Genomic DNA, 11,018 nt, shown 5'->3' on the forward strand with positions numbered 1-11,018 from the left:
GCTTTAGCTTACTTTCTGGTTTTGGGAGCAACTTGGACTCTTTGTCGATTTTAAGAGGGATTTTCTCCCTTTTGCCGACTTTTGGGAAGGTTTTGTACTTCCTTTGTTTGATTTGTGCCACTTGTCTTTGATGACTTGTCTATTTGTGAGGAGTCATATGCCACGTGGAGCTTTGTGATGCATCATTTGTATGCATGATGCGAGAATTACTTGACACACAAATTAAACCCTCTTGTTGACAATTGTAGTATATGTATAAGTAGGGATCGTTCTGGACCGGGGATTAGGAGGGCTTGCTAATGACCTCTCACTTGACTCAAAAATATAAGAACAAAGTTAAAAACGTTTAGAATAGACTCAATGACACAAAACTATACCTTACAATACCTCACTAGACTCAAAACACTTTAAAGCACAAACTAAACAAATTTAAGACACTTTAGAACAAGAATTAAAAAAAAAGGGGATTTGGTTTTGATGAGATTGAGATAACAACAAAAAGTAAAACTAAATAGATGGTTGATGGATTAGCTAGAGATCCATTCTTCACACATGACACACTTGTACATGAATTGATTTCCAATTGCTTTTCAATAGATTATGAAACTCAACACCCCAGATTAACCGTGATGCACTAATTAATCCTCAGATTTTCCTTGATTTATTGAATTGGATGAATGCATACGACAATCCAAATTATTCTCCAAAAGTCCCCTACATGAATGCATAATAGAGATACAATCAAAGATCATTACGTTCTATGAAAATCATAAGTGTTAACGAGGCATTCGTAACTATGAATGCATGATACGTTTGCCAAGAATTCAATTAACGCGATTGTGACTAGCAACCTTCACTACCAATGAATATAAACTTGTAACGATTAGGTGAAACTCATTTATATCCTAGCATCAAATTCATGCATGAAAACTAAGTATGCATCATTAATCAACATACAAGAATTAGTTTTGAAGAAAGTAGTTAATTGAATTGCATTCACAACTTATTAAATCACAATTGGAAGAAATCAATTCATATCTCAAGCATGTTCATGGCTTCGAACTTCCCCCTAGCTAAGTAGGGGATTAGTTCCTCATACTTGCAATTAAACAAAAACAATTGATATTAAACATAGAAAAACAAAGTAGAATACACCTAGAATGCTCCAACAACTCCAATGGAATGGCTAGCACAACTCCAAGCACTCCTCCTTCTTTGCAAGCCTTGGAACTAATGTAAATGTGTATGAATTTCTGTGTGTCTTCCTTGAAGGCTGAATGGTGCTTATATAGAGGTTGGAAATGAAAAGAAATGCAAGGTAATGGACACACAAAAACCCACGGCAATGAAGGGAAGGATGCTGCCAGCTTTGTTTTGCATGTGTGTGTGCTGTTTTTGTGCTATTTCCACCTAGAAATAATCATTCCAAAGCCACCCAAAGCTATAAGTGGAAGACCAACCAGAAATCCACCTCATAGTGGTCCAATTTCTGCCATTCCTTGCTGTCCATTCACTACCAATGTTGTAGAAATCTGCCAACTCCATTCCATTGCCGTGTGTGTGTGTGTGTGTTGTCCTCATCACTTCCCACTCTTCCATTCTTTAATTTCTGATTCCTTGCTGCCCATGTGGTGTGTGTTTTGCTGTTTTCTTTCCTTCTTGCTGCCCATGTGGTGTTTATACTTGCACATGCATGTTCTTCATCCATTTAGCTAGCAATAAACACATTTTCTGCCATCACATGGCAGCTATGATGTTTGAAGTTGTAGGCCAACACTTTGCACACACACATGCAGATTTCTAGCCCTTTGAATCATCAAATTCGTCCATCCTCATGTCTCCATGTTTGCACCATCCAATCTTGGCCCAAAAATGCTCCAAAGTGCTCCAAAATGCACCTTCTTGCATCCTTGGCCCAAAGAACCTACAAACACACAAAAATAGCTTAAACTACTAACATAACTAAGAACTAAGAACATAAATGCACGAAAACAAACATACTAAGTCGCATAAATATGCTCCTATCAAATTCCCCCACACTTAGCTTTTGCTAGTCCTCGAGCAAAACAAAGAAACAAAACATAAGAACAAAACAAAACCTAAACCTTCCAACATTTACCTTAGGGATTTTCAATGCAACATGACATGCAAAAGATCATCATAACCACATATTTTTGCCTTCCCTACCCTTGAGCACATACTTAATCATAGTCACCACATACTAGTTCACATATAACCAATTAAAACGATGTTTTGAATGTAGTGACATGCCTTAGAGAATTTGCTCAATTCCTTACAAGATACACTCTTATTTTCACTCTGATTTTCTGACTACTCACCCTACACTAGGTGTATGTGAGAAGATTGATGTAAACATGAAAATGAACACTCACATATGTTTATAGCAAAGAAAGTAATTTCTGGAGTTATTAAGCATGTATAGATATGATCTCATGACTGGAATGCTACTACTTAGATGCGAGAACCAGGGACACCATATGCTCGTACCAATCCCAAACTCTACATATTGAAACACATAACACTCAAGATTGAAGTTAAGGGTTGTAACGGGGTTAGGGTTGATTGGCTAACAATGAAAGGTAAGGAAACAAACGTTTTTAAAGCATAATAAGCAAAGTAATGAAATTGATGCTTAGAATTCCCTTTGAATGCAGCAACTAACTTTAAACACAATGGGATTATTCATTCAACTTTTTAGGGCCAATTTCAACTTTTTGGACCCTTTCTACAACAAACAACACTTGTGAGCCTTTCCTCACTTATTTCAAACTCTTTTTCTTTTCTTTTCAACACTTTTTCTTTTCTTTTTTCTTTTTTTTCTTTTCTAACCCGTGCCTTATTACTTTCTTTTGGCACACAAAACACAAAAATCTCATTCCCCCACACTTGTTTTCTGCATAAGGACACTCAAAAGGAATTCATTTTAAGTCATGCTTCATTATGCTTTAAAAACAAGGGTATGGATAGTCCTAATCTAGGCTAGGTAAGGGAAATGTCGTTTAACAAAGAAAACAGGCTAAACAAGGCTCAACGGGGTTAAACTTAAACAAATATGCACGGGATAAGCTTTTTGGCTCTAGTTCACTACACAACTTCATCTTGAATATGTGTTATGCAAATCAATGTCATGCTTTGAATGGAACGGGCATAAGTTCTAGTATTTGGAACTAAATGATGAAACGCCTTCTAAGTAGCAACCAAGCAAAGAATGATGAGATCATGCAACGACTTTAGAAAACAAAAATGCACAGATTAATAACTCTCCAAAGAACGTATTAGGCTCAAGTCTCTCAAGGTTGTAGTGTTAGTTTGAGTTCCTTCCTTCAAGCATGTTACAAAAACTAATTTTTTTCTTTGTGATTACATGTGAATTCGTAAACTATAACTATAACCAAGCATAAATCAAGAGCATATCAAACTTCCATCCATGTTTATAACTTTCTTTAACAGTCATGCAATTAAAAACCAAATCCTCATTATTTTGTTGGAAGGTACCCTAAGACACAAACAAACACACAAAAACAACTCTTTTTGGCTTTTTCAAAACAATTTTTTCAAACTTTTGTCAAATTTTCGGATTTTTATGTCAAAACATACTAACATGCTTAAAAACACACTAAAAACACTTAAAACAGCAAGAAACAACATTGTAAGTGATAGGTGAATAAAATCCCACGAAAATCATGCAACAGCAACTTGTTTACCCCCCCCATACTTAAATCTAACATTGTCCTCAATGTTTCAAACATAAACTCACACAAAAGCAAACAAACAAACAACGAGGAAACATGATAAACATGGCAAAGTAAAAGCAACAGAGACGAGGGTTAAAGAACGCAAACACCTGGTTTTGGAGTCGGAAATTCCTAGGTCTTCTTTATTTCCATGGGTTGCCTCCATCACTAATGAGAACTCTAGGCATGCCAAACCTAGCAAAGATATTAGTTTTCACAAAATCTGCAACAACCTTTGAATCGTTAGTCCGGGTGGCTTTGGCTTCCACCCATTTGGAAACATAATCAACAGCTAGCAAGATATAAGTGAAACCAAAAGATGGAGGGAAAGGACCCATGAAATCTATACCCCAATGTCAGAAAACACTATAATGCAAATAAAATAAAATAAATAAATAATAAGAAACAAAATAAAGCAATTGGACTAAAAACTTCCCTAGTTTGCAGTAAAACCAAGCGATGACCCCCCAAGCTAAAATTCTGCAATCAACTTCAAGGGTGGAAATAACCAAAAGTTCCTGCAAAGAAAAGAAATAAATCAGTTAAGTAACGCAAGAATTGCAAACGAAAAATTGAAAATCACGATAAAAGACAATGAATAGAACTAATAAGTGATCATTAGTCGTGCTTGTTGACTTTCCACAGTTTTCCTCTTGAACTGGGTGACACTTAGCTTTTTACTTGCAAGTGATGATTTGATGATATTGTACGGCGAGACTTTGCTCTTTGGCGATGTTGCAGTTCCTTATTTGTTCTCCAAGCAGATGTGGCAGCTTCTCTTGTTCTTCATCTCAGACTCCTTCCGCTGGGATGATTGTGCAAGCTGCATTCTTCTCTGCTTGTTTCTTCTGTACGTTGTCTCCACATGCTGCTGGTATCATTTTCGCTTGCCTTATCTGTTCTTCAGGTAGATGTGGCAGCTTCTTTGCAAGTACATCAGCAGTGGAAGACGAGTACTCGAGAGCAATTTCTCCATGTCCTGCAGGTTAGAACAAAGACAAGGAAAAGGACATGGAGAATGCATGAGATGAGATACTCTTGCTTTCAACCTTTATGATATGAAATACTTTTGCTCTGGATGGGTTGTTTGCAGGGGTATCCCAGGGAATGAGGAATACAGAGTGACTCGAGAGGGTTCTTTGGGAATGCATTCTCGGAGATGAAGAAGTGTTGAGAGGGTGTGCCTTTGCTGTGGAAGGCGAAGGTAAATACTTATAGGACTTTTCTTCACAACCGGAACTATTCTCTCACTCATTGTCGGCAGCCGGTAGATGGATGAATAGTACAAATTACGCGCTTTCTAACAAAGTTGCCCGTAATTTCCGCAAAGCTGCCAGTTGCATGTGACGAGTGACGACACGTCTGGACAAATTGATCTTTTGAAATCCGGGGTTCGGCTCGTGGTTTCTGAGCAAGCCCATTTTTTGAGAAATGAAACGCCTCTTTTAAGAAAAGAAACCGGCTTTTGAGAAAGGAAACTCCTCTTTTGAGAAAAGAATCAGGCGTTTGAGAAAGGAGCCCCGACTCTTCGATTTGCGAGAGGACGCTTCTCTGAGGAGCGCCTCTCCGATTTCTTCTTTTTATAGAGGCGCTAATTGTGTTCCACAACACACTTGAGCTCCCTCTTGTAAACACTCCCTTCTTGCAATTTCCAAATTCTTAATCTGTCCGATCTCTTCTTTCTCAACACCTTCAGAAAATGTCTGGCCCTTCCGATCGTCGTTTTGACTTGAACATTGGTGAAGAGGCAGCTCCGCCTTCACCAGACAACATATGGAGCCCATCTTTCATATCCCCTACTGGTCCTCTCACCGTTGGGGATTCGGTGATGAAAAATGACATGACCGCTGTGGTGGTGGCCCGGAACCTTGTCACCCCCAGAGATAACAGACTGCTTGCTAGACGGTCTGATGAATTGGCGGTTAAGGAGTCTCTGGCTCTTAGTGTGCAGTGTGCGGGTTCTGTGTCCAACATGGCCCAACGCCTATTTGCTCGAACCCGTCACGTTGAATCGTTGGTGGCTGAAATACAGAGTCTCAAAGAGGAGATTAGAGGACTCAAGCATGAAAATAAACAATTGCACAAGCTTGCACACAACTATGCCACAAACATGAAGAGGAAAATTGACCAGATACATGAATCTAATGGTCAGATTTTACTTGATCATCGGAGGTTTGTGGGTTTGTTCCAACAACATCTGCCTTCGTCTTCTGGAGCGGCACCGCGTAGTGAAGCTCCAACTGATCAACCTTTGATACCTCCTCCTTCCGTGGCCCCACCGACTGCTGAAGCTCCGCCGACTACTGAAGCACCACCTGACCAATGAAAACTATTAGTTTACACATCATTGTAAAATATTTTTACTTTTATGTTTTTTTTTTTTTTAAATCAATGTAAAATATGTAAATCAATGTAAAAAGACTTTGTTTAACCTTCCCCCACACTTAAACTAAATAACACAAACTCACAGAAATCAACCAAATAACACAACTAACTGAACAAAATGAAAGCAGTAAAGATAAGGGTGTAAGAATGCAAACCTGATTTGGTTAGCGATTCCAAAGTCTCCCTTCGTTGAATGCTTGGGTTGCCTCCCAAGAAGCGCTTGATTTAACGTCCTTAGCCGGACGAATCTTTCCTTTAAACTCCCCTCGGCTCCAAAGCATGGAATTTATCTTTTAATGGGAGGTGATACTTGAAATGATTCGGCAATGGTTTAAATTCAAGAGTGGGTGCCTGAATCATCAAAATCAGAAACATGTTAGTATAAATTAAAATTAGAATTGGAGAAGATGGCTTACTTTCTTTTTCTGACACAAACTCAATGACAAACACCACATTGTTGAACATTTCCGGGACTTTGAACTTGGCCAGGTTTACTATGATGGTTGTGGCTTGTCCCGTGTCATCAAACTCAACTTCTTTGGGCTTGATTGTCTCATGCACAGCCTCTTGGATGTATTCTTGATATGCTTCAACCACTTCATTTTCTTGAATCCCTTTTCTTGGTGTGCAAGGTTCTTTGAACGTTTCAATACCATCGGGAACTTGTTTTGGTGCACCAAGAATTGGGATATTACTTTGCACCTTTGGAAGAGCTTCCACAATGTCTTTTTCACTCTCTTTGATATTTGGAATCAAAAACCTGCTAGGACAAAGGACATTCGATGGAATAATGTTAGAATGAAGTGAATTTAGAACTTCCTCACCTGAGTTGGATGACATAGGGATTTGAGGAGCTTGCAGCAAGAATTCTTCTAAACTGCCCAGGTCGTCCTCCTCCTCTTCTGCTTGCAGCAGCAATTCATCCATGTTCGGGCTGTGTTTGGATTGTTCTGGGACAGCTTCATCCTTCATGTCGCCTTCCAAAGTGATGGCTTCATCGATTTCAACTTCTGCCTTTGAATTTGCAATGTTTGAGTTGGAAAGTTCACTTTGATCTCGAATCTGTGCCATGAATTCCACAATCTGCCCAACTTGCATATCCAATTTGTCCAATCTTTTGACTCGGTCTTGCATCTCCTGGTTTTGATTTTCTACTCCCTGATTCAAAAAGGTGAGTAACTTATTAAGTGTATCATTATCCAAGGATGTACCTGAATTGAATTGGGTTGATTGTTGTGGTGGCTGTGACGGTTCATATGGCTACTGATAGAACTCTTCTGATGGCGGCAATTGTTCTTCTTTTTGTAAACCCTGCGCCACAGAAATTAGTCCTTCAAGAATTTCATTATAATTCACGGGCATACTTTGATTTGATTGGAATTGTTGTGGGGGATGCTGTGGTGGCTGCATAGGTCTTGAATAAAACTCGTCTTGCTGCCAATATCCACCTTGTTGAAATTGTTGAGGTTCATCCCACATATAATCTGAATTACCTCTCCAATCTGAATTGTACGCGTTGGAAAATATGTTGCCCCTTGATTGGTTATGGCCTTGATATCCCCAAACATCTTCATTTGCATAAAATTAAGGACTTGCTAATGATATCCCCAAACATCTTCATTTGCATCAAATGTAGGGACACTTGGCATTGTGGTCCGTTCGGCATTATGAGTCAATTGAGCAGTGAGCTGTGCCAATTGAGCTTGAATGGTCGCAAGTGCCATGTCTCGCTCCATTTGTACCTAAAATCAAAGAAAGAAAAATAAATCAAATATCAAAAGTAACACAAAACAAGGAAAACAAAACTAAGTCAGAAACTAAAACAAAAACAAACTAAACAAAAAGAAAAGAACCAAGGGATTAGCAAAGTTGCTAATCCCCGGCAACGGCGCCAAAATTTGATGCGAGAATTACTTGACACACAAATTAAACCTTCTTGTTGACAATTGTAGTATATGTATAAGTAGGGATCGTTCTGGACCGGGGATTAGGAGGACTTGCTAATGACCTCTCACTTGACTCAAAAATATAAGAACAAAGTTAAAAATGTTTAGAATAGACTCAATGACACAAAACTATACCTTACAATACCTCACTAGACTCAAAACACTTTAAAGCACAAACTAAACAAATTTAAGACACTTTAGAACAAGAATTAAGAAAAAAGGGGATTTGGTTTTGATGAGATTGAGATAACAACAAAAAGTAAAACTAAACAGATGGTTGATGGATTAGCTAGAGATCCATTCTTCACACATGACACACTTGTACATGAATTGATTTCCAATTGCTTTTCAATAGATTATGAAACTCAACACCCCAGATTAACCGTGATTCACTAATTAATCCTCAGATTTTCCTTGATTTATTGAATTGGATGAATGCATACGACAATCCAAATTATTCTCCAAAAGTCCCCTACATGAATGCATAATAGAGATACAATCAAAGATCATTACGTTCAATGAAAATCATAAGTGTTGACGAGGCAATTGTAACTATGAATGCATGATACGTTTGCCAAGAATTCAATTAACGCGATTGTGACTAGCAACCTTCACTACCAATGAATATAAACTTGTAACGATTAGGTGAAACTCATTTATATCCTAGCATCAAATTCATGCATGAAAACTAAGTATGCATCCTTAATCAACATACAAGAATTAGTTTTGAAGAAAGTAGTTAATTGAATTGCATTCACAACTTATTAAATCACAATTGGAAGAAATCAATTCATATCTCAAGCATGTTCATGGCTTCGAACTTCCCCCTAGCTAAGTAGGGGATTAGTTCCTCATACTTGCAATTAAACAAAAACAATTGATATTAAACATAGAAAAACAAAGTAGAATACACCTAGAATGCTCCAACAACTCCAATGGAATGGCTAGCACAACTCCAAGCACTCCTCCTTCTTTGCAAGCCTTGGAACTAATGTAAATGTGTATGAATTTCTGTGTGTCTTCCTTGAAGGCTGAATGGTGCTTATATAGAGGTTGGAAATGAAAAGAAATGCAAGGTAATGGACACACAAAAACCCACGGCAATGAAGGGAAGGATGCTGCCAGCTTTGTTTTGCATGTGTGTGTGCTGTTTTTGTGCTATTTCCACCTAGAAATAATCATTCCAAAGCCACCCAAAGCTATAAGTGGAAGACCAACCAGAAATCCACCTCATAGTGGTCCAATTTCTGCCATTCCTTGCTGTCCATTCACTACCAATGTTGTAGAAATCTGCCAACTCCATTCCATTGCCGTGTGTGTGTGTGTGTGTTGTCCTCATCAATTCCCACTCTTTCATTCTTTAATTTCTGATTCCTTGCTGCCCATGTGGTGTGTGTTTTGCTGTTTTCTTTCCTTCTTGCTGCCCATGTGGTGTTTATACTTGCACATGCATGTTCTTCATCCATTTAGCTAGCAATAAACACATTTTCTGCCATCACATGGCAGCTATGATGTTTGAAGTTGTAGGCCAACACTTTGCACACACACATGCAGATTTCTAGCCCTTTGAATCATCAAATTCGTCCATCCTCATGTCTCCATGTTTGCACCATCCAATTTTGGCCCAAAAATGCTCCAAAGTGCTCCAAAATGCACCTTCTTGCATCCTTGGCCCAAAGAACCTACAAACACACAAAAATGGCTTAAACTACTAACATAACTAAGAACTAAGAACATAAATGCACGAAAACAAACATACTAAGTCGCATAAATATGCTCCTATCAATGCAACGAAATTTACATGCTACAAAAGCCCCCACTTCAAGGCGCGTTGTGGGGCATGTGGTTCACATGTAGGAAATGTGTTTTAAAGTCTTGCAATGTGAATGTTCTAACTCAAGGGTTTTCGAGACTTGATCTTGAATTAGTTTGCTTCTTCAAGGGCCGTAGAGAGGTATTTCTTGAACGAAACATTTCTTCAAGGGCCGTTGAGGTGTATTTCTTGAATTGAAATGATGAATTTCGTCAAGCGCGGCTGAGGCGTATTTCGTGGATGAATCATTTCTTCAAGGGCCAGCGAGGCTTGATCTTGAATGAAATGAAAATTGTCTTCAAGGGCCATTGAAGCTCGATCTTGAGTGAAAATGAATTATTTTTTTCTTCAAGAGAAGTGAAGGCTTGATCTTGAAAGAAAATGAATTTTTTTTTTCTTCAAGGGTCGTAGAGGCTTGATCTTGAAAGAAAATTTGAAAATGGACAAATCAGCACATATTTATTATGCGTATTTGATTTTCCATAATCTGTGGCAAAATACATTTGGGGTATTTTGAGACTTGGATTTCTTTTTCCTTGTGGTTGTGGTAAAAAAGATTTTCCTTCCTTAGGTAGGAATCTCCTTCACTTTTGGTAATGTAGGTGATTTCCTTCAAAATGTGGGAAAGCTTTGGTGATTTCCTTCCAGGTTTTGGAAAGATTTAATGATTGTCCATAGGTAAGTAGGATTTGCATTTTTCCTTTCCCTTTCCATTTTTTTGACCAAGGGGTGTTTTCCCTCTTGGTTTGGGAAACTTGAAGACTTGTCCTCGCCATGGAGGGCTTCCCTTTTGTATTTTGGCAAGGAAAGATACTTTCCTTTGATGTTTTGGAAATTTTGAAGCCCTTTCCTTATTTTTTTTTTTTGTTTCCTTTTCTTTTCTTTGCTGATTTTTGGTGGAAAAACAGCATGCTTTCTTTTTCCTTTGTGTTGAAAAATGAAAAGCTTATTGCATGTAAAAATTACGCAGTTTTTCTATTTAGAGTGCATTTGGACTGTTTTTGGCATTAATAACAAACAAACAAGCATGCGTTTCACAACTATTCGACTTAAGTAAATAAACACATGTAATGTGCTATTAGGACCATAAGAATGAGTACTCAGATGATCAAAAACGTA

At 38.2% G+C, this 11,018-nt stretch overlaps 1 long non-coding RNA gene across 1 annotated transcript; it reads right to left on the reverse strand.

Moving 5' to 3' along the window:
• Positions 1 to 962: 962 nt before the first annotated feature.
• Positions 963 to 9,866, reverse strand: LOC139188873 (uncharacterized). The gene is made up of 2 exons (XR_011572242.1): positions 6,296 to 9,866; positions 963 to 6,070 (listed from the first exon to the last, which is right to left on the reverse strand). It is a non-coding gene; the product is annotated as an uncharacterized lncRNA (long non-coding RNA).
• Between the last annotated feature and the right edge of the window lie 1,152 nt (positions 9,867 to 11,018).

Source organism: Malus domestica, chromosome 10, assembly GCF_042453785.1.
Source record: "Malus domestica chromosome 10, GDT2T_hap1".
NCBI lineage: Eukaryota > Viridiplantae > Streptophyta > Magnoliopsida > Rosales > Rosaceae > Malus > Malus domestica.